Here is an 18,973-nt window from a genome sequence, read left to right as displayed (position 1 = left end):
GGGCGTTGGGGATGGGGAGGGGTAGGCTCAGGCACCATGGGGAGTGGAGGGACGGGGGGGCGGGGGGGGGTACGACAGGGGGAGCTGGGGAAGGGACTGAGGTCAAGGCCCAGGGGGCTGGGGCTGGGGAACCAGGAGACAGGGACTCTGGCGGTGGGGTGCAGGGTCTGAGGAGATCTGGGAGGGCCTGGGGTCTGGCGTATGGTAGGCTGGGGGACCTGGGTGCTGGAGTACTGCGGTTCCATAGGCAGGGGTCCCTGGGGGCCAGCGGCTGGGGGATCCATGGGGGATCCCCACAGGGCCCGGGAGGCAAGGGTGTCCAGGGATGGGGGTTCAGTCCAAGAGGAGGGGCGCTGGGGGGTGTTAGGGTGGGTGTTATTGGGGGCCCGAGGGTCCAGGGTCCAAGGCACCAGAACTAGAGTGGGACAGGGGTGCAGATCCAGGAAGTCAGGAGAAGGGTTTCTGCACCAGGGGAAGCAGGGGGCATGTGTGATGGGAGCCTGGGGGCTTGGAGTCGGTGGGGGGGGAGGCAACTGGGGTCTGGGGTCAAGGGAGCCAGCCAGGAGATGGGGAAGGGATCCAGGATCCAGGAGGGCCACAAGGGCTGGGGGCAGAGAGTGGGGGGTGGGGCAGGTGGTAGGGGCTGGGTCTGGGGCCAGGGGTCTGCTCCGGTGGTGGAGCTGGAGGCCGCCTTCTTCCTGCCCTTTCCCTCTCCACACCGGGAAGAGGTTGTGCGGGAGCCTGGGGCAAAGGCCTGTGGTTGTGGCTCAGCCCTGGACCTGTGGGAAGGGGCGCTGTGCTCAGTGGCTTCCACTTCCCCAACTCAGACACGCCCCACTTGGCCAACCAGACTCACCTGAGGTCCAGGCTTGAGAACTGCCCACCTTCCCAGTGTGAGAGGGTAGGCGTGTCTGACACACCAACTCTCCCTGGCCCTCCCCTCCCTGCCAGCCCTAAGGGGTGTCCCCAAAGGTCAGGCAGAAAGGGGGGCTTGCCCTGTGGGGACGCTGCATCTGGGAGACTGGCCTTTCACCAACAGCTCCAGGGCTCTCTGGGGGCCTGCAGGGGGCACAGCCTCTCCTCTCTCCCCCTCTCTGTTTCTGCCTTTCCCTCTGCTCTCCCCCTCCCGCCCCCCACATCTGCCCCACCTGCTGCCGTCTCTAACCGGAAAAGACCAACAAGCAATCTTAAAAAAGGTGGACAGACTTCAGGGAGGGTGTTTTTATTCCCCAGGGACAAGCCTGGGTTCCCCCTTGGGCCGGGACCGTGGGGTCCGGATGCTCGGTCGCGGGGCCTGACACCTGGGAGTGTCCGGTGGGAGAGCTGGAGCCCTTTCTTCTCTTGGCTTGTCTGTCGCTTCGGGCATACCGACATCTCCGTCCAAAAGAAGGAAATAGTTAAAACCCAACCTTTTCTCCTAAAAGGAAGAAACCTAAAGAAGAAAACCCATCTCTTCTCACGGGCAGGACTGCCGCAGAGTGCGCGGGAAGCCCCTGTAACGTGCCGTCTTCTCCGTCCGCAGTGGCTGTCCGCCCCACGCCAGCGGAACGTCTCATGTGGTTTCCCTTCGGGGAAGCTCTCCCGGTTTCCTCTCCCCTCTAGAAGTGGGTGTAGAAGCGTTTGGTGTGTTTGCAGAGGAGGAGACAGGTCCTGGCCGTCTCTGCCTATCAACGTGGACCCGGTTCCCAGAGCACAAACCCTGAGCCACAGACAGCATCAATGAGGCATGGGGGGACCTTCTGGGTATCTGGGGACTTCATGGGTGGCCTGGGACGGTGTTAGAGGCCTGTCTTCACGGGGTGGGGGGGCAGATTAGAGAAGACCCATGCTGTATGTCCTGGCAAAGAGCCACATCATTTGGTTTGCAGACGTGCCCCAGAGTATTTTGGATCCCAACATTAGGGTGCCAAGAAGCATGCACGAGATGCGTGCTGTGCACGTCTGTGCTTGCAGAAGAGGGCTGCCCGAGGACACAGGACACGCCCCGTTAAATTTCACTCTCAGAGGAAGATTTTCTTAGTGTAGGCAGATCCATGCAATTATTTTTTTTAAAGATTTTATTTATTTATTTGACAGAGAGAAATCACAAGTAAGCAGAGAGGCAGGCAGAGAGAGAGGAGGAAGCAGGCTCCCTGCTGAGCAGAAAGCCCGATGTGGGGCTCGAACCCAGCACCTGGGATCATGACCTGAGCCGAAGGCAGTGGCTTAACCCACTGAGCCACCCAGGCGCCCCCCATGCAATTATTTTAACCGTTTTTGTCCGAAGGAATGCATTTCTTAGTTGCTAAATCTGGTGACCAGGTTATGTAAGGACGGAGGAAAGTAGGGAAAGACATGACAGGCTGGGGATGGCGCCACTCCCCCTACCCCAAAGATGAAGGTCACCCATCTTTGTAAATTGGTATGCATCTGTGCCCTTGGAGACACCCACGGAAGTTAGGAGGAAAGATTAGGGCTTCTCTTTTGTAAGGAATGTGCATCATATCCAGTGAAAAGACGGATGCAGAGTGAGTACAGTAAGATACTATACGGGGACTAAGAAATAGTTTCCACCCCACGTAAACTTGTTGAGGTTTGCGTGTGCGAGAGCCAAGCTCTGAGAGGACCCCGGCCAGGGCTGGCCTCGGTGCGCTGGGGCAGGGGCGACAGTCAAGAAGCGTCAGCTTCTGTTTCTTTGTATGGGATCCGATCAGCTGATCGCAACAAAATTTAGCACTTTCATATTATGAAAAACAAAACATGAGTGTTGGGGGTTTTTTACTTCTAAATGAGACTTCCGGCGTGAGCTGATGCGCACAAGCTTTGGGACCCTGTCCGCGTGGATTACGTGCTGCGTTCCGCTGCTCTCTCCTTGGGTCTCGCCGGGGAAGCTCCTTGTCCCTCCCCCTGGTTTCCTCATCTACGAAACAAGAACAAAACTCCTGCCTGTTGTTCCTAGTGAAGACGGACCATTTATAAAGGGCTCCGTGTTGTCACTGACACGTGACGGTCCAGGATCTCTCATGCCAATTCTTAGGGTTACTGGAAGATCATTTAGGATGTAAAGAGGTAGGATATTGAGGGAAATGGCTCTGCACCCTGGTCTGCTGGGGCCAAGTCACCAAGAACTCAGGATCTCGACCAAGACTCTTCTGATCTCGGGGCCTCGATGGCGTTACCTACTGTGACAGAGCGAGGCTGGGAGCCCCCCTTCATTCATTCACTTGGGAGCTTTGGAGCCCTTGCTGCCTCAGTCCCTGGGTTAGGAGCTGGGGATGCGGAGTGGCCGGAACCAGCTCTGCCCTCAAAGGGGGCCCGGTCTCTGGGAGATTGTGCAGGCGACCTGGACGGTAAGGGCTCTGAGGGAGGGCACTCGGGCACATGGAGAACGGGGAGCTAGGGAAGGACCTAGTGCCCATGTCTGCGAACATCCCGCAGGTCTTGGGTTTTTAAGCCACTGTCCAGATGTTTCACGGCTGAGGAGACAACAGAGGCAGGGTACCTGGCATTGGCTTGCGGGGACGGCGGGGGAAGGAGGACGCCACACTGAGAACACCGCCCGGACCTCATGGGCCGCCTCGCCCTCCGCAGGGGAGGCGATGCTGGACGCTCTGGGCTCGGCTTGGGCTCAGACCTCAAAGGCAGAGTCGGTATCCGTTCTGCAGTTTGCTACTTGCTTTACTGAATTTTCTGAAGGAAGAAGAAATCTGTTTCTGTTTTTATCTTTGGGCGGACGCCCTTCTCGCCTCGGAGGTTTGATCTTCCGTCGTCTGGGACGGGCGCAGGAGGGGCTCTTGGCTTTCCAGCAGGAAACAGTTCACGTGTCCTGGGCGGTGCAGCATCTACCCTGCGGTCATGACCAATGTGGCGAATTAACGAATAGCTCTGGCTTTAACGGCCAGACCACACGGAACCAGATACCCTGAAAGGTCCCTACAGACACGGAGAAATGCTGGATAAACCGTGACAAACGTTCCTGTAAGTCGACGGCTGACTCTGACAGAAACTTTATGTCTCTGAGCTCCGGGAATGAAGGCCTCACGGACACTCTGGGAGGAGACAAGATGGCGGTCTCGGAACTAAGGGCCTGGATGACAGAAAAGTCCCATCCACACAAAGTACATGTGTGTGGTGTGGGGGAGGGTGGATGTAAGCATCTCCTCCTGCATAGAGCCGGGAACCTGAAGGGGAGAGAAAGGAACCAGCTCACCAGAAAAGGATAGTGGCAAGTCAGCCTGTCTACCTTGGTCTGGGATCGGAGCATGGGGAACAGAAAGTCGATCTCCTGAGAACTCAAAGTCGCAGGCCCATGACATGCTTGGACCCGGGGTTCAAGGATCTGAGCCTCGTGGTCTGGCACCACCCAATCATAAAAATTAATGTAAAAATTGGGGAGCCTGGCGGAAGCAGTCACAAAATCCCTCTGCAGGGTGCACAACCTCAGATTGGGTCATTCTCACCACGCAGACTCGCGTGGTTCAGACCTACACCCGAGGAAGCAATCTCCCTTGAGAGGCTGACGCACAAGCACTAGCAGGAGGGTCAGTCTCCAAACACTTCAGAAAACTAGAACCACAGGAGACAGACTGTAACCTAAGCTAACTGGAAACGGTTGAAACAAGAGAAAAGAATAAGATCCTCTGAAAAAAAATGGGCAAATTTGAGAGAGAAATGGAAAGAACTTCTAGAAGTGAAAAAGACAGACCTTGAACCTCAGTGGACGGGCCAAAGGCAGCAGACTGGATTTGTCCCAGAAAGAATGAACTTGGAGGTCAATTTGAAGAAACCACCCGGAACGTAGGAGAAGAAACTAGAAAATGGTAAAGACATGAACTAGAATGGAAAAGCTCAAACTGGGGGCGCCTGGGTGGCTCAGTGGGTTAAGCCGCTGCCTTCGGCTCAGGTCATGATCCCAGGTCCTGGGTTCGAGCCCCACATCGGGCTTTCTGCTCAGCAGGGAGCCTGCTTCCTCCTCTCTCTCTGCCTGCCTCTCTGCCTACTTGTGATTTCTCTCTGTCAAATAAATAAATAAAATCTTAAAAAAAAAAAAAAAAAGAAAAGCTCAAACTGCAGCCCATGTGCTCCACAGCGGGGCTGGCAGAACATGTGAGAGGGAGGGAGGATTGGGCATTTCAGGAGATTATAGATGAGGATTTCCTAGTGCCGCTTTCAGTCGGTGACAGGAGAAGAATTAGGCACAAACAAGTCAGCCGCAAGAGACTCGGAGCAGGGGACAATAGTCGAAAAGACTGCTGCCCCGAGCAACTCCACTCTCACTTTTATTAGATAGAAGCAATAGCCAACAGAAGGACCCATGAAAGTCAAACGTTAGTCACAGGTCTTGCGGACAAGCAAGGAGGAGGACAAAGTTTATAGTTAATCAAGCACATTCAGAGGACTCATCTAAAAAACAACAGGCACTTCTGGGAAGAGAAAGGAGCGATAACGAAAAAGGGAAGCAGGCGGTATTTCGTTCCACCCTGAGCTGACCGGGCGTTCCAGGGTGCTGGCTTCCCTGAAGCAGGTGGCATTCCGCCCTGGGTGGGCCGGGCATTCCTGGCTGCCCGGCTTCTATGAAGGGGCAGCTTTTCGCCCCAAGTGAGCCGGGCATACCCAGTTGCCCAGCTTCACGGTTGTGTATCGTCCTTCTCCCCAAACACCTGATGCCAGTATATGTTTTTCTTAAGGCAATATCTAAATGTGCTTGGCAACTAGTAAAATCCTCCAGGGTTTATAGTTTAACAAATTGTTCCGAGGGGCAGTAGCATCCTAGAACTCATCAAAGACAAAGATTTTTAGATTCAGGCAGGAGAAATCCTGAGAGAGAGAGGGAGAGAGAGAGAGAGAAAAACACATCTGAGCTCATTGTTCTGAGCAGGATGAGTAAAACGGAAATCTTCTTCTAGTTACGCGCATGAAACCACAGAACAAAAGCAAAGAGGGTCTTGAAATCAATCGGAGAAAAAACGTGTACACAGGGTGAAAGTTACATGGAGAGGGGACTGGTCAGCAGCGACAGCAGAGGATGGAGAAGGGCGGCAGACTCCAACATGCCCAGAGGGAATGAGGGTTAACCCAACCACCACTCAGGATTGCAGAGAAGGAAGGCACCCGGGTGGCTCAGTCGATTGAGCATCTGACTCATGGTTTTGGCTCAGGTCGTGATCACAGGGTTGTGAGATCGAGCCCTCCCCCAGCCCACACACACCCCCATCAGGCTCCGTGCTCAGTGAGGAGTCTGTTGAGTCTCTCCCTCACCCTCTCTCTCTGCCCCCACCCCCAAATAAATAAATCTTTTTAAAAAATTTGCTTTTGGTGCTTTTTTTCTTAAGAAACTATTTTAGGATAATGTGTCCCAAAGAAGGAGCAAAACAAGAGATGACCTGAACCTGAAATCTGGGAACAGAGTGCTTGAGAGAATTGAAGTTCCCAGAATGAGAGCTATTCATCAGGTCGGGGGGCACCGTGTCCCCAAAAAGAAATGCATAGAATCCTACTGTGTTTGATTATACCAAGGGAAAAAATTTTCAGATCCAGTAGAAAATTTTAGGAATGACTTAGCGACAGGTACCTAGAAAGTGAAGCAAATGAAAAACCGAAGTGATGATTAAGTCCAGGGAAAACCAAAAGGTATAGAAGAAAGTACATGTAATAATTTGTGTGGTATAGTCCTAACACATGGTCATAATAATATAACGTCCAGGGTCATGGTCATAATGACGTCATGTTGAATATTGATTTAACCAGAATGGGAGGGTAGAGAGAGGAGGTATGTGTAGGGTAGGTGGTGTAAGAAAGAGAAATCTGTATCCCTAAATCCTCATGGATTGATCTAAAATTGAAGAGAAAATACCCGTATAAGGAGGTTCTTGAGAAACATGGAGCTAAATACCAGAAGAAACAGATAAAAAGTGAGAACGTAGAGTACTCATGTCTGGGGGGAGAGTAGCATCAAGGGAGCGGCGGGGTTTGTGTAACTGGGCCACAACACACAAGCAATTACATGACATGTTAGTCGATAAATGCCACAGAGAAGAGGACAGTAGAAAAAGGTGAGGGGCTGGGGTGTGTGGGGTGAGGAAGGGAGCTGCAGTTCCAGCTGCGTTGTGCAGGGTCGTCTCCACAAGAAGACGCGTTCCAGAGACTAGAAGGAGAGGAGCGTTAGCTCTGGGAATGTGGCGGTGGGGGTGGGCGGGTGGCCCCAGATTGCACCTGCGTCACTGAACTGACAGAACAGCAAACCCGTGTCTGTCCCCCTGTCCTCCTCCCACAGGAAGAAGCAGGATACGATCTGCCAGACAAGTAGAAAGGAGGCAACATGGCATCATTGGAACATCGGAAACATTTGGGTTTTATATACTTCGTGTTCATTCTTTAGGGCATTTCGTACGTATTTCTATGTCCCAGAATTTTGTTCGTAAAAAATCAGGCCCGTCGGTAATTAGCTTCATACTTGTATTTACCTTCACGCTTTGTAAACACCACGAAGATGCCACAGTATAGTTGGGGAATTTGAATGTGGTGGCATATCTGTCTAAACACCAGTGTGTTCCGGTGTTAGTGGGCACGCTGCGTGCATCAGTCCAGGAGAGCAGGCTTTGCTAGAACATGCGGCTTGTCCTGATGTCCGGAACGTCGGGAATCAAACAGGGGCCTCCGGGGCAAGGGTGGGTACTGATGACGTCAAGCGTGTGGCCACGCGTGGGCTCTCGGCGCTGGGATGGGAGGACAGTTACCGTCGCTGTTTCCACACCGAGTCTGGAAGCCTGTCCCCATTCCTACCACGACAGGAGCATGCACTGTGGGCATGCCTGATTTCACCGTTCAGCCAGCCGCCCTTGCCAGGTCCCCAACCCCATCCCATAAAACCCTCGATGAGAAATGCCATGTGTGGCCGCAGGGCACGGTGGCTCTCTGCTTGACCATGGTTCCTGCTGGCCTGGGACGGGAGGGGGTCTGGGCTGTCACGGGAGCCACTCCTCAGAGCCTTATCTGTCACATGGCAGAGGGAAATGGGAAAGCACAAGCTCTGGGCTGGTCTGCGGACAGGAATGAAGACAACACATGCCCTGAGGCATGGTTCTGAGAGTGAAAAGAGAGACTGTATGTGAAAGGTGACCAAGGACGGGAGACGGGAGGGGACGCCTGGAGGAGAGGATTCCAGTGGTCAGCACCCAGCACCGTCTTTGCCGGGCATCGATCTCTGAAGGGATTGCTGTGCTTGGGACAGTGATGTCATGACGGAGGCATTTCACTTCCCAGACAGAAATTACATGGTGCCGTTGTGCATACCTCTCGGTGGTGCCTTGGGAAGGATCCTGTGGTCAGAGTGGACCTGAGTCCCGGGAGACATGCTCATCGAGATTGCTGCCTCCCCAAGTGCCGTGTGTTTGGGTGGGAGTTGGTTGTTCCAACCACATGCAATTGTATCAAATGACTAGTCTCCGCATGGGGTTCGGGGCCTGGAATATCTGTGTTTGTGTTCGGGGCTGACTCCGGCCCGGCTGGGCGGCAGAGGCAGGGGGTGTCCTGTTGGGTCCTGCTTGGCTGGCGTGCAAGGGCGGGGAAGCTTGTCATTAAGCTCATGGGTGAGAGGCTCCAGGGCACCGTGGCCCCTGTGGCCTTCCCCTCCTGTCCTTCCGTCTGAGGTCCGTCTTCACGCACTCATTAAAGCACCTGCAAACAGCGATCCCAGCTCCCCTCCTTGTCCCCACTCGGACATTTTCCCAGAGTCCCAACGGGGGCATCTCAGGGTCAGTGTTCGGGGGCCTTTGACCTCAATCATAGATTAGCCACTGCAGGGACTGCTGAACGTGGGGTCACAGGGCACAAGACAAGTGACCGCATGCTTCCAATCTTTGGGTGTCACATGTCTGGGGCGTGAAAGGGGAAAAATCTGTACCCTGAGCGTCTCCTGACTATCCGAAATAGGGCGCACCTACTGGGCATGAGCCAGACAGCGGGAGAAGATAAGACAGGCACCGGCCGAGCTGGTGGGAGATGACGTCATAGAGTGGAGGGCACAGTCGAGCTGAATTACTCCCCGATCCCAGGTTACTTTACAAGTACAGTAGACAGGGGTTGGGCTGCAGCACTTTCCCCTTTATTTTATTTATGAATTGATTTGACAGTCAAATGGCCTAAAATCTCCTGGTTCAGGGACGATATGGTCCCACAAAATCAAGTCTGTGCTCCCAGAGACCTCGCAGGCTGCAGAAGCAAAGCCTAAAGGAAAAGGCTGCGCTTGAATGTGGTAAGTACCAAGACACAATCTCACGGTGGAGGTGAGCGGCCGCGGTCAGGTCGGACTGACCTGGGCAGCTGCGTGCGTGCGGGTGTGTGTGTGCGTGTGGGCTTGCTGGGGGGAGGTGGGAGGCCGCAGCCAGGAGGCGGGTGTGTGGGAGGGAAATAGGGCAAGGCCCTTGGGCAGATCCACACCCCGGGGCGGTAGGTCTGAGTCTGGGGAAGAGAGACAGCCCGGCTCACGCAGCTGTGAGGGGGTTTGCAGATGTGGTTAAGGGTGTGGGGACAGGAGATGGGGATAGGATGAGGTGGGGACATGGGTCCCCCCGAGTCCCTGGGGGAGGAGCCCTGCTCACACTTCCAACCTCCAGAGAGGAAAAGAACAAACGGTACATTGTTCTCATCGATGAATTCTCCAGTGATGTGTTACAGGACCCACGGGACCCTAATCCAGTTATAATATACATTTTTTACTTTCCTTGGACTAAGTGGGGCTGCCATTGTATCCCTTGACATGAAAGGCAGAAGCCGAGCCGCCCTGGGGGACGGTTTGCTGTCCCTGCCCTCCCGTCCTGCGTCCCCAACTTGTCACGGCACCTTCGGGCTGCGTGGGCCTCCCGTCCCCAGTTTCCCTTCCCCTGGGTTTGCAGCAAGTTCATGGTCATGCCTAGGTGTCGTTTCCCTCCTATTTACCCTGTTAGGGATCTTCCCAGCTTCTCGTATCTTTACATTGACATCTTCTGCGGACATTTCCTCGATTTCGGACGTATCTCGATTTTTAGACTTTTCCCTTTTTTGTGTGTTTAACCAGTTTCCGTTGCTCTGCTGAGATTTCCTATCTGCTCATCTGTTCCAGACGCTCCTCCTCCGTGCTGTTGTGCGTGGCGACCGCGGCTGTTTTCAAATTCCCAGCGAATAGCCGTGGGCGACCTTGCCGCTGGACTCCGCAGATGCGCTTTCTTGTGGGAGTGGGTCCCACCCACTGGCTTCTTCGCTAGCTGAGCAGCTTGGGAGGAAACCTTGGACACTGACTGTTATGAGTACAGACCCGGATTCTCTGATACTATCTGAAAAGCACCACGTGGGGGTGTGTGTGTCTAAGCAGGCACTTAACTGATCGGAGGTAAATTCGGACTTTGAATCCCAAACCGCAGCGCAGGTCTTCCTGCGTGGCTGTTTACACGGGCCTCGTGTCCGCAGTTCACGGTCATCCGGGGATCTGGACAGAATTTATTGGCAGAACGTAGGTCTCCTTCTCTCTCACACTCTCCTCTCGCCGATTCCCCCATCACTTTCCAGCCTCCTTCAGACCAGATAGACGGGGTTTTCTCCCGGCTGTAGGTGTCCTGCCTGTCCCGAACGCTGAGAACATGGAAACCGCCCCCGACAGCGTTCACTTCTCCCGGGTGATGGCTGACGTCGGGCTCCGTCTAAGTGTTCGGTGGTTTTCTGGCTGTCCCTTCAGTGCCTTCGGGGAGGTTGTAAAACAATGATCAGTGTTTGTTTTTCCCCAAATTTGTACTTAATGCGTAAAGGAACGGCCATCCCATCGGCCACTTGGCGGCATTGGAAGTGGGAACACCCCTGCCTCCGTCTTGAGGTCTCCACCGGTGTTGTCTTGTTCCTTTTTAAAATTAATCATTCCACTGAATTATTATTACCTTGTGTATATTTTTATTGATGCATCTCTGGCATGCATGTTACGCACAGCGGCAGGTGTACACGTCTGTGGGGGTGAGAGTTGACAGCGCTGGAGGGTGCACTAGGGTCACTCCAGGCCGGCCGTCCTCCCCACCCCCGGCCCCGCCCGCCCGCACAGGACACTATTCCTGGTCCGGCGGCTGCAGACCGACTGCGTGGAGTACAGACAGACGGACTGGAGGCGAGTCCCAGAGCGGCGGTCGTGTGCGCCACTGGGGAACGGGCAGAGGCTGATGGCGGGCGTTGACTTGTGCTGGGACCATCTGCCCGGTTTTGCTCTAGTTCCTTCCTGAGGGGCTCTCTGCCTTCCGTGGTGACGGAAGGGGGCTGGGAGAGCAGCAGAGGCAGCTCACAGCCCCAAGGACGGCCGCGAGGATGCCCGGGAATGGCCAGAGTGGAAATGTCGCTGGGAGAATGGACTCCATCATCTCTCATTCTGGGGACACACGCAGGAATGTTGGGCCATTGACGAGAAAAGGAAGGCAACACAGAGCAGACCGCACCGCCTCATTCCCCTCCCCGGTAGCCTCGTTGGTGGGAAGGAAGTCCCGGTGTTCGGAGGGGTCGAGAAATCAAGGGGTCAGGGGGCGTGTGGAGGGAGAACTCCGCTGTCGCTCCCACCAGCCACACTCCGGGCCTTCCGCACCCTCACCAGGGCAGCCAGAGAGCACCACACAGCCGACTTCCAGATGCGGTTGCCCACGGGCCCTGGGGTCAGCGAGCCGGGAGCACCATCGCCCTGTGTGGGTTCCCTTCCTTTATGATTCCCTCTTGATGGTTCTTTGTACCATCATGTTTAGGGCGCTGTCCCCTTTTGGTTAAATTAAGCAAAGCCAGATTATTTATTTACTCACGTCCTGTAAAAGACAGCTGGGATTTTGCTGATAGCTTCTCTATTGTCCTTGTATCTTATTATTTTGTTTTATTTTATTTTATTCTATTTTATTTTTACTAATGTTCCTAAGCAGAGACTTGACCTTACAGGTTACCTTTCTATTTTGAATAAAATTTGCTTTTTGTAGGGGCACCTTTGCCTTAGTTTGTGGGACACGTGACCTTTTAAATTTTTTTTATTTAAATTCAATCAATTAACATATAGTGTGTTATTAGGTTCAGAGGCAGAGTTCCATGACTCATCAGTTGTATATAACACCCAGCACTCTTTCCATCAGGTGCCCTCCTTAGCGCCCAGCACCCAGTTACCCCTCCCCCCCCAGCAGCCCTCAGTTTTCCCTATGATTAAGAGTCTCTTATGGTTTTTCTCCCTCTCTGGTTTCATCTTGTTTTATTTTTCCCTCCCTTCCCCTATGCTCCTCTGTCTTGTTTCTTAAATGCAACACGAGAGAAATTATATGGTAATGGTCTTTCGGATTGACTTATTTCACTTATCTTGCAAATAGCAAGATTTCATTCTTTAGGAGGATGACTGCATAGTAATCCAGTGTGTGTGTGTGTGTGTGTGTGTATCCATATCTATCTAATACCACATCTTTATCCATTCATCTGTCGATGGACATCTGGCTCTTTCCATAGTCTGGCTTTTGTGGACATTGCTGCTATGAACTTTGGGGTACACATCCCCCTTTGGATCCCTGCATTTGTATCTTTGGGGTAAATACCTAGTAAAGGATTTGCTGGGTCGTAGGGTAACTCTATTTTTAACGTCTTGAGGAACCTCCATACATTGGATTATTTGTTTTTTGGGTGGTGAGTTTGATACATTCTTTATAGATGTTTGATACTAGCCCTTTATGTGATTAGAAATTTGCAAAAATCTTCTCGCATTCTGTAGGTTGTCTTTTGGTTTTGTTGACTGTTTCCTTCAGTGCGCAAAAGGTTTCATTTTGATGAAGTCCCAGTGGTTTATTTTTTCCTTTGTTTCCCTTGCCTCCAGGACGTGTCTAGCAAGAAGTTGCTGTGGACAAGTTCACAGAGGCTGCTACCTCTGTTCTTCTCTAGGATTTTGATGAATTTCTGTCTCTTTCACTCATTTTGAGTCTCTTTTTGTGTGTGGTGTAAGGAAATGGTCCAGTTTCATTCTTCTGCCTGTGGCTGTCCCGTGTTGCCAGCACAAGTTATTGAAGAGGCTGCCTTTTTTCCACTGGACATTCTTTCCCGTGTTGTCAGGGATTAGTTGACCATAGAGTTGAAGGTCAAGGTCTGGGCTCTCCATTCTGTTCCATTGATCTATGTGTCTGTTTTTGTGCCAGTACCATGCTGTCTTGATGATCACAGCTTTGTGATATAACTTCAGTCTGGGATTGTGATGCCACCAGCTTTGGTTTTCTTTTTCAACATTACTTTGGCTATTTGGTGGTGTTTTTTTTTTTTTTTTCTGGTTCCGTACAAATTTCAGGATTATTTGTTCCAGCTCTGTGAAAAATGTTGATGGTATTTTGCTAGGGATGGCATGGAATGTCTAGACTGCTATAGGGAGCATAAACATTTTCACAATATTTGTCCTTCCAGACCATGAGCATAGAACATTTTCCATTTCTTTGTGTCTTCCCCAATTTCTTTCATACATGTTCTATAGTTTTCAGAGTACAGGTCCTTTACCTCTTCAGTTAAATTCATTCCTAGGTATCCTATGGTTTTTGGGAGACACACAACTCTTGATCTCAGGGTGATAAGTTTGAGCCCACCCTGGGCATACAGCCTACTTTAAAGAAGAATTTGGGGGCACCTGGGTGGCTCAGTGGGTTGGGGCTCTGCCTTGGGCTTAGGTCATGATCTCAGGGTCCTGGGATCGAGTTCCACATTGGGCTCTCTGCTAGGCAGGGAACCTGCTTCCTCCTCTCTCTCTCTCTCTGCCTGCCTCTCTGCCTACTTATGATCTCTCTCTGTCAAATAAATAAAATATTTTTTAAAAAAATAAAGAAGCATTTGACCTTTCTATTAGCTATAAGTTTTAAACTAATCTCCTCACTTATTTCATATAAATGTAAAAATTATGAATATTAAAAAATATCAAACAAAAAAAAATCTGTTCACTGACTACTCAGCTTTAGAAAAAAATATCGGGGCACCTGGATGGCTTATTTGGTTTAACATCTGGCTTCGGCTCAGGTCATGATCCTGGGGTCCAGGGGTCGAGTCCTGCATCAGGCTCCCTGCAGCCAGGAGTCTGCTTCTTCCTCTGGTCCCCATCGTGACTCGTGCTCTCTCTCTCTCTCTCTCTCGCAAAAATCAATAAAATCTTAAAAAACAATAAAATAAAAATTAAAAGGAAGATATTAGAACCAACAGCTGATGTATCCTCTCTCCCTACTCTTCATCTGTAACTGTATATAACTACTCTTCTGGATTTGGAGTCGTCTTATCCCCTTGCATGGCTTTTAATTATTTACTCCATATGCATGGGCCTGGAAACAATGTATAATGTTGTTTCTTTGTATGTTGCTAATCCTCACGCATGGAGTTAAAATGTATTTATTTCCACTGCTCACTTCCCCGCTCAGACTTTTTCTGAGACTCACCCACATTCAAACAGTTCACCCACTTTAGTTGCAGAAAGACAGCTAATTGTATGACTGTACCTCAAGCTGTTAATTCATTCTCCTGGGAATTAAGATTTAGGATTTCCCACCTTTTTTTTTTTTTTTTTGGTCATGGGAAACAGTATCATAATGATAGGCCTTCGAAAGGGGATTTTTGCAAAGATACTTTCTGAAACAGGGAGGGAACACTGTAACAAAAGACTATTCCAGGAACAGAAATGCCTTCTTGGAGATCATAAATGTGATAGCAGAAATAGATAAAACTACTGAATAGAAATCTTGGGAGGAGAAGTTGAGGAAAGCGGAAAGGAAGAACCGATCAAAGAAACAATGTTTTTAAAATTTTTAAACATCTTATTTATTTTTTTGAGAGAGAGAGAGAGAGAGAGCGGGAAGACAAGCAGTAGCAGAGGGAGGGGGAAGCAGGCTTCCCACAGAGCAGGAAGCCCAATGCGGGGCTTGATCCCAGGACCCCAGGATCATGACCTGAGTTGAAGGCAGACGCTTAACAACTGAGCCACCCAGGGACACCTCAAGGAAATAATTTAACAAAAATGTCCAGATTGAAAGGACATCAGTTTGCCAAGGTTCCAAGTGCTCAACACACACACACACACACACACACACACACACACACACACGTGCGCGTGCGCTACTAACCAGAAGTTATTCAACACAAGATTTCCGAGCACCGGGGACAAGAAGAGCTCCTTTGGGTTTCCAGAGAGGAAAAATACATCTGGTTTCCTAAAAATAATCAAGAGCAAGAATGGATTTATGATTTTTTGATAAAAACACTGGAAATTAAGACAGAGGAGAAAATTTTTCTACGTTTCTGAGGGAAAGCGGTTTTCAGCATGGAATTCTTCCTGTAGCCAAACCGCTAATTAAGGCCGGGTGTCATGTGCACACCCGTGGGATGCCCATTAGGAGTTCTGATAGGGCCCCCACCTAGGCCACCCGAGATACGAACCTGGAGCTCAGAGGGAGCCAGATGAACAGGGGAAGGAGCCCAGCCCTGGGGGTCCTGAATGGTCTGAGCTTCTCAGGAACTAGCAGCTGGAGGACTAGAGCTGGAGGACAAGCCTCCAGGGAGGTGAGAGGAAGGCCAGAGAGTGGGGTGTCCTGGAGGGGGTGGGGCTGGAGGACAGAGAGCTCAGAAGCGGGGTGTCCGGGAGGTGGGGGGCCATCTGTAGGACAGAGCTCGGTAACGGCTGGTGCTGCCAGGAGCACATCCAGCCCAGGGCAGAGGGCTGGCCGCTGGGACCAGCGACGGGGGACCACTGGTTACTTGGTCTCAGCGTAGTTATGGCAACAGACGCTGTTCTGGAGTGGATTTAAGAGAGGCAGGAGAGGCTGTGGGCAGCGAGTGTAGACGACTGGGTCTAGGTCTGTGTTCTCAGAAGGCAGAAGTGTAGCTGCCCCTCCAGGAAGCTGGGGAAAAGCAGGCTCTTTGCAAGGACAGGGGTCGCAGCGGTGGTACCGAGGACACTGCGGAGAGGGAAAGGTTGTTCTGGTGCCCAAATATCACATGGCCCTCGGTGCCCGTCCCCATGACGCATATGTCACCTGGGATTTGGAACAGCTTCCTTTACAGAAAGAACTCTCTAGGGCATCCTCTGCCATGACACGCAACGCACCGTTAACGTTCCCATCTTCCTGGGGAAAGGTGCCTGCCCATCTTTCCCTCTCGCCATGGGACAGGGAAGATGGAGGAGGGGACTCAGGGAAAGAATTCCAGGCTGTTGGGCAAGAAGGGGAGGGGCCAACTAGAGCAAAGGGGAAATCGGACCTCACGGGGGCGCAGCGGGATCTGGGGTTTCTGGCCCGTCCGCGGGTCAAGGCAGCGTTACTATTTCGTGACACAAAACTTTGGACCCAGCATCAATTTGGAAGCAGGGTCAGTCCACATTTCAATTCAAACGTCACTGATGTACACAGCGATAAAAACAAAGCTTCTCCAGCCTGGGCCGCTCCCTCCCCGACCAGAGCAAAGCTGGCTTCTGGGGGGATGGTGGGGGAGGGAAACTTGCAGTAAAGCCAGACATTAGCAACCCTTACCTCGTCCGGGATGTCGTTCCTGTGTTTTGTACCAGAGCCTCGCTCGGGCTTTTCTGCGGTGAGTGGGCATGCAGGCCCCTTTAAAAATGTTACAAACATTTATTTGGCAACATTTAAAATTCGTTAACAAGGGCAAAGGATAACAAACATCCCTGTATCCAAACCCAGTTAAATAATAAAACACTCCGGACCCGGCGGATGCCCGTCTCTCAGCACTGGCCACCTTCCCAGCAGGTCAGAACTAGACCCAATGTGACGTCTCCTTGTCCCAATACTCCTTCTAGTTCTACTCCGTCTGTCCGGACCCCGGAGTGAGCCGTACGACACTTAAATGGAATAAATACTGTCGCGCAGTAAGAATTCTGTAAGTTCCTGACTTCACCAGTGTAAGCTCTCTCGGCGACCCTCCTTCACATGCCTGTGTGCATTTCTGATCCCTCCTTTTTTTAATTACCGCATGAAGATTTGTCATGGAAGTACCCCACTGTAGGGGCGCCGGGGTGGCTCATTCGTTGGCGTCTGACTCTGGGTTTTAGCTCAGGCCGTGATCCCAGGGTCCTGGGGTCAAGCTCTGTATCGGGCTCTACGCTCAGTGCAGGGTCAGCTTGGGATTCTCTCCTTCCCTCTGTCCCTCCCCCCTCAAAAACAAAAACAAAAACAAAACAAAGAAAAATACCCCAATTTATTTATTCATTCTCCTGTGCTTGGATGTTGTGATTTTTCTGCTCTTGCAAACACTATTACCATAACTTAAAAAAAATTACGTGTCCTTGTACCGATGGGCAAGAGAAGCTTTTTCCTAGGGCAAAGGTCTGGAGACTTCCTTGCTCCGATAGTCCCTAAGATAGTTTCGGAAAAATTATGTCTCTCGTCCTGCATTGTTAACTTTGGCATCTAAATTTTTTAAAAAAGATTTTATTTATTTAATTGACAGAGAGAGAGATCACAAGTAGGCAGAGAGGCAGGCAGAGAGAGAGCGGGAAGCAGGCTCCCCGCAGAGCAGAGAGCCCGATGCGGTGCTCGATCCCAGGACCCCGAGATCACGACCTGAGCCGAAGGCAGAGGCTTAACCCACTGAGGCACCCAGGCACCCCGGCATCTAAAATTCTTTATTATAAGTTTAAATATTAGCTTGAATCATATAAATTTGCCATATCTGTAGGTTGGAAAATGGTGGAATATTAGCAATGTCATATGGTTCCAACTTACGGTTGCAAAGAAAGTCATGTCTAGTTATTATAAAAACCATTTAAAAATAAAAATAAAACTGCTGCTTCCCATTTACTTTTCAAGATATGGCCAGCAGGCTGTAATATCATAGTAATTTAATAATTGCTCTGATCCACTTTAAAAATACTCCAATAAACTCCTCCTTGATAAACCAAAACTTTACGTAGATATTTTTTCTTGTTTGTCTTCTATTTGCATTCCGCTCAGCTCATGAAAACTCTGCTAAGGTAGTTTTCATTTGGAGTGTTCTAGGGTTCTCCCAATTGTATTTTTCTGCAACAAAAGATACGTGTGTAAATTGAAATATTGATGTTTTTAAGTTTCCTATGACAGGAAGGCTCTCAGTGTGACAATTCGCTTCTGCTTTGGGTCATGACAACAACAATTATTACTGTTCATTTTGCCAACAGAAACATCATGGAGATTTTGGTAAATACTTATTATAGATAAGAACTGGGGTTTGATTACAACGCAGCACGATACGTTAGATGGGCTTTTATGTCTTCGGTTAGCCCAAGGACAACAGTCGCTTCTTATTTGCATGAGTCGGGATTCAGCATCGATCCTGTCTTCACTGTCGGAGACACGAGCTCGGAGCAGCTTTGCTGGTGTAAATGGACAGATGAGAACAGAACATTTCTGAAAGCAGCACCTCCAAATTCTGTGAACTTTCCCCAAATGCACCCCAAATCAGGGAATGACTGGTCACAGGAACTTGTTTTCGATGCTGCAAAGGCTGACACTTTGGTTGGGTCTCATCCAATAGTGTCGACAGCGAATAGCTGGAAATTACCCAGCTTCATCTTTGGAGTCATTTTCCTGTTCAGTTCGGAGAAGTCTGCCAAAAGGTCTCATTATAGGATTTCCAACTGGTAGTTAAATCTCACCTTCACATACAGGCAGTTCCCAAGACTTTCTACGCTGAGAAAGATTTGGGAAAATGACAATATTGCTGACTTCAATCCCTCTGATGGAATAGACCGTGATTTCCCGTTATCGCGTGCTCTCACCACGCTGGTGTCGTAATGTTAGGGTTACACATAGAACACCGTCAGCTTACGGGAAGCAGCCCCCATACCACCTGACTGGCAAAGTCAGTCTTTATTGTCAAATTAACCACACTTACATTCCATCACAAACAAGTCTGACCCCATTTTGCCTTTGAAGATCAATGCTGCCTCGCACGCCCCTCGCGAACCTCTCCCTTCTGAGTTTACGGAACTCTTGGAAATGAGCTCATGCGACTCACGGAAGCTGAT

The sequence above is a fragment of the Lutra lutra genome, chromosome 16 (genome assembly GCF_902655055.1).
Source record: "Lutra lutra chromosome 16, mLutLut1.2, whole genome shotgun sequence".
Classification (NCBI taxonomy): Eukaryota; Metazoa; Chordata; class Mammalia; order Carnivora; family Mustelidae; genus Lutra; species Lutra lutra.
Note: the sequence above shows the minus strand (reverse complement) of the source record.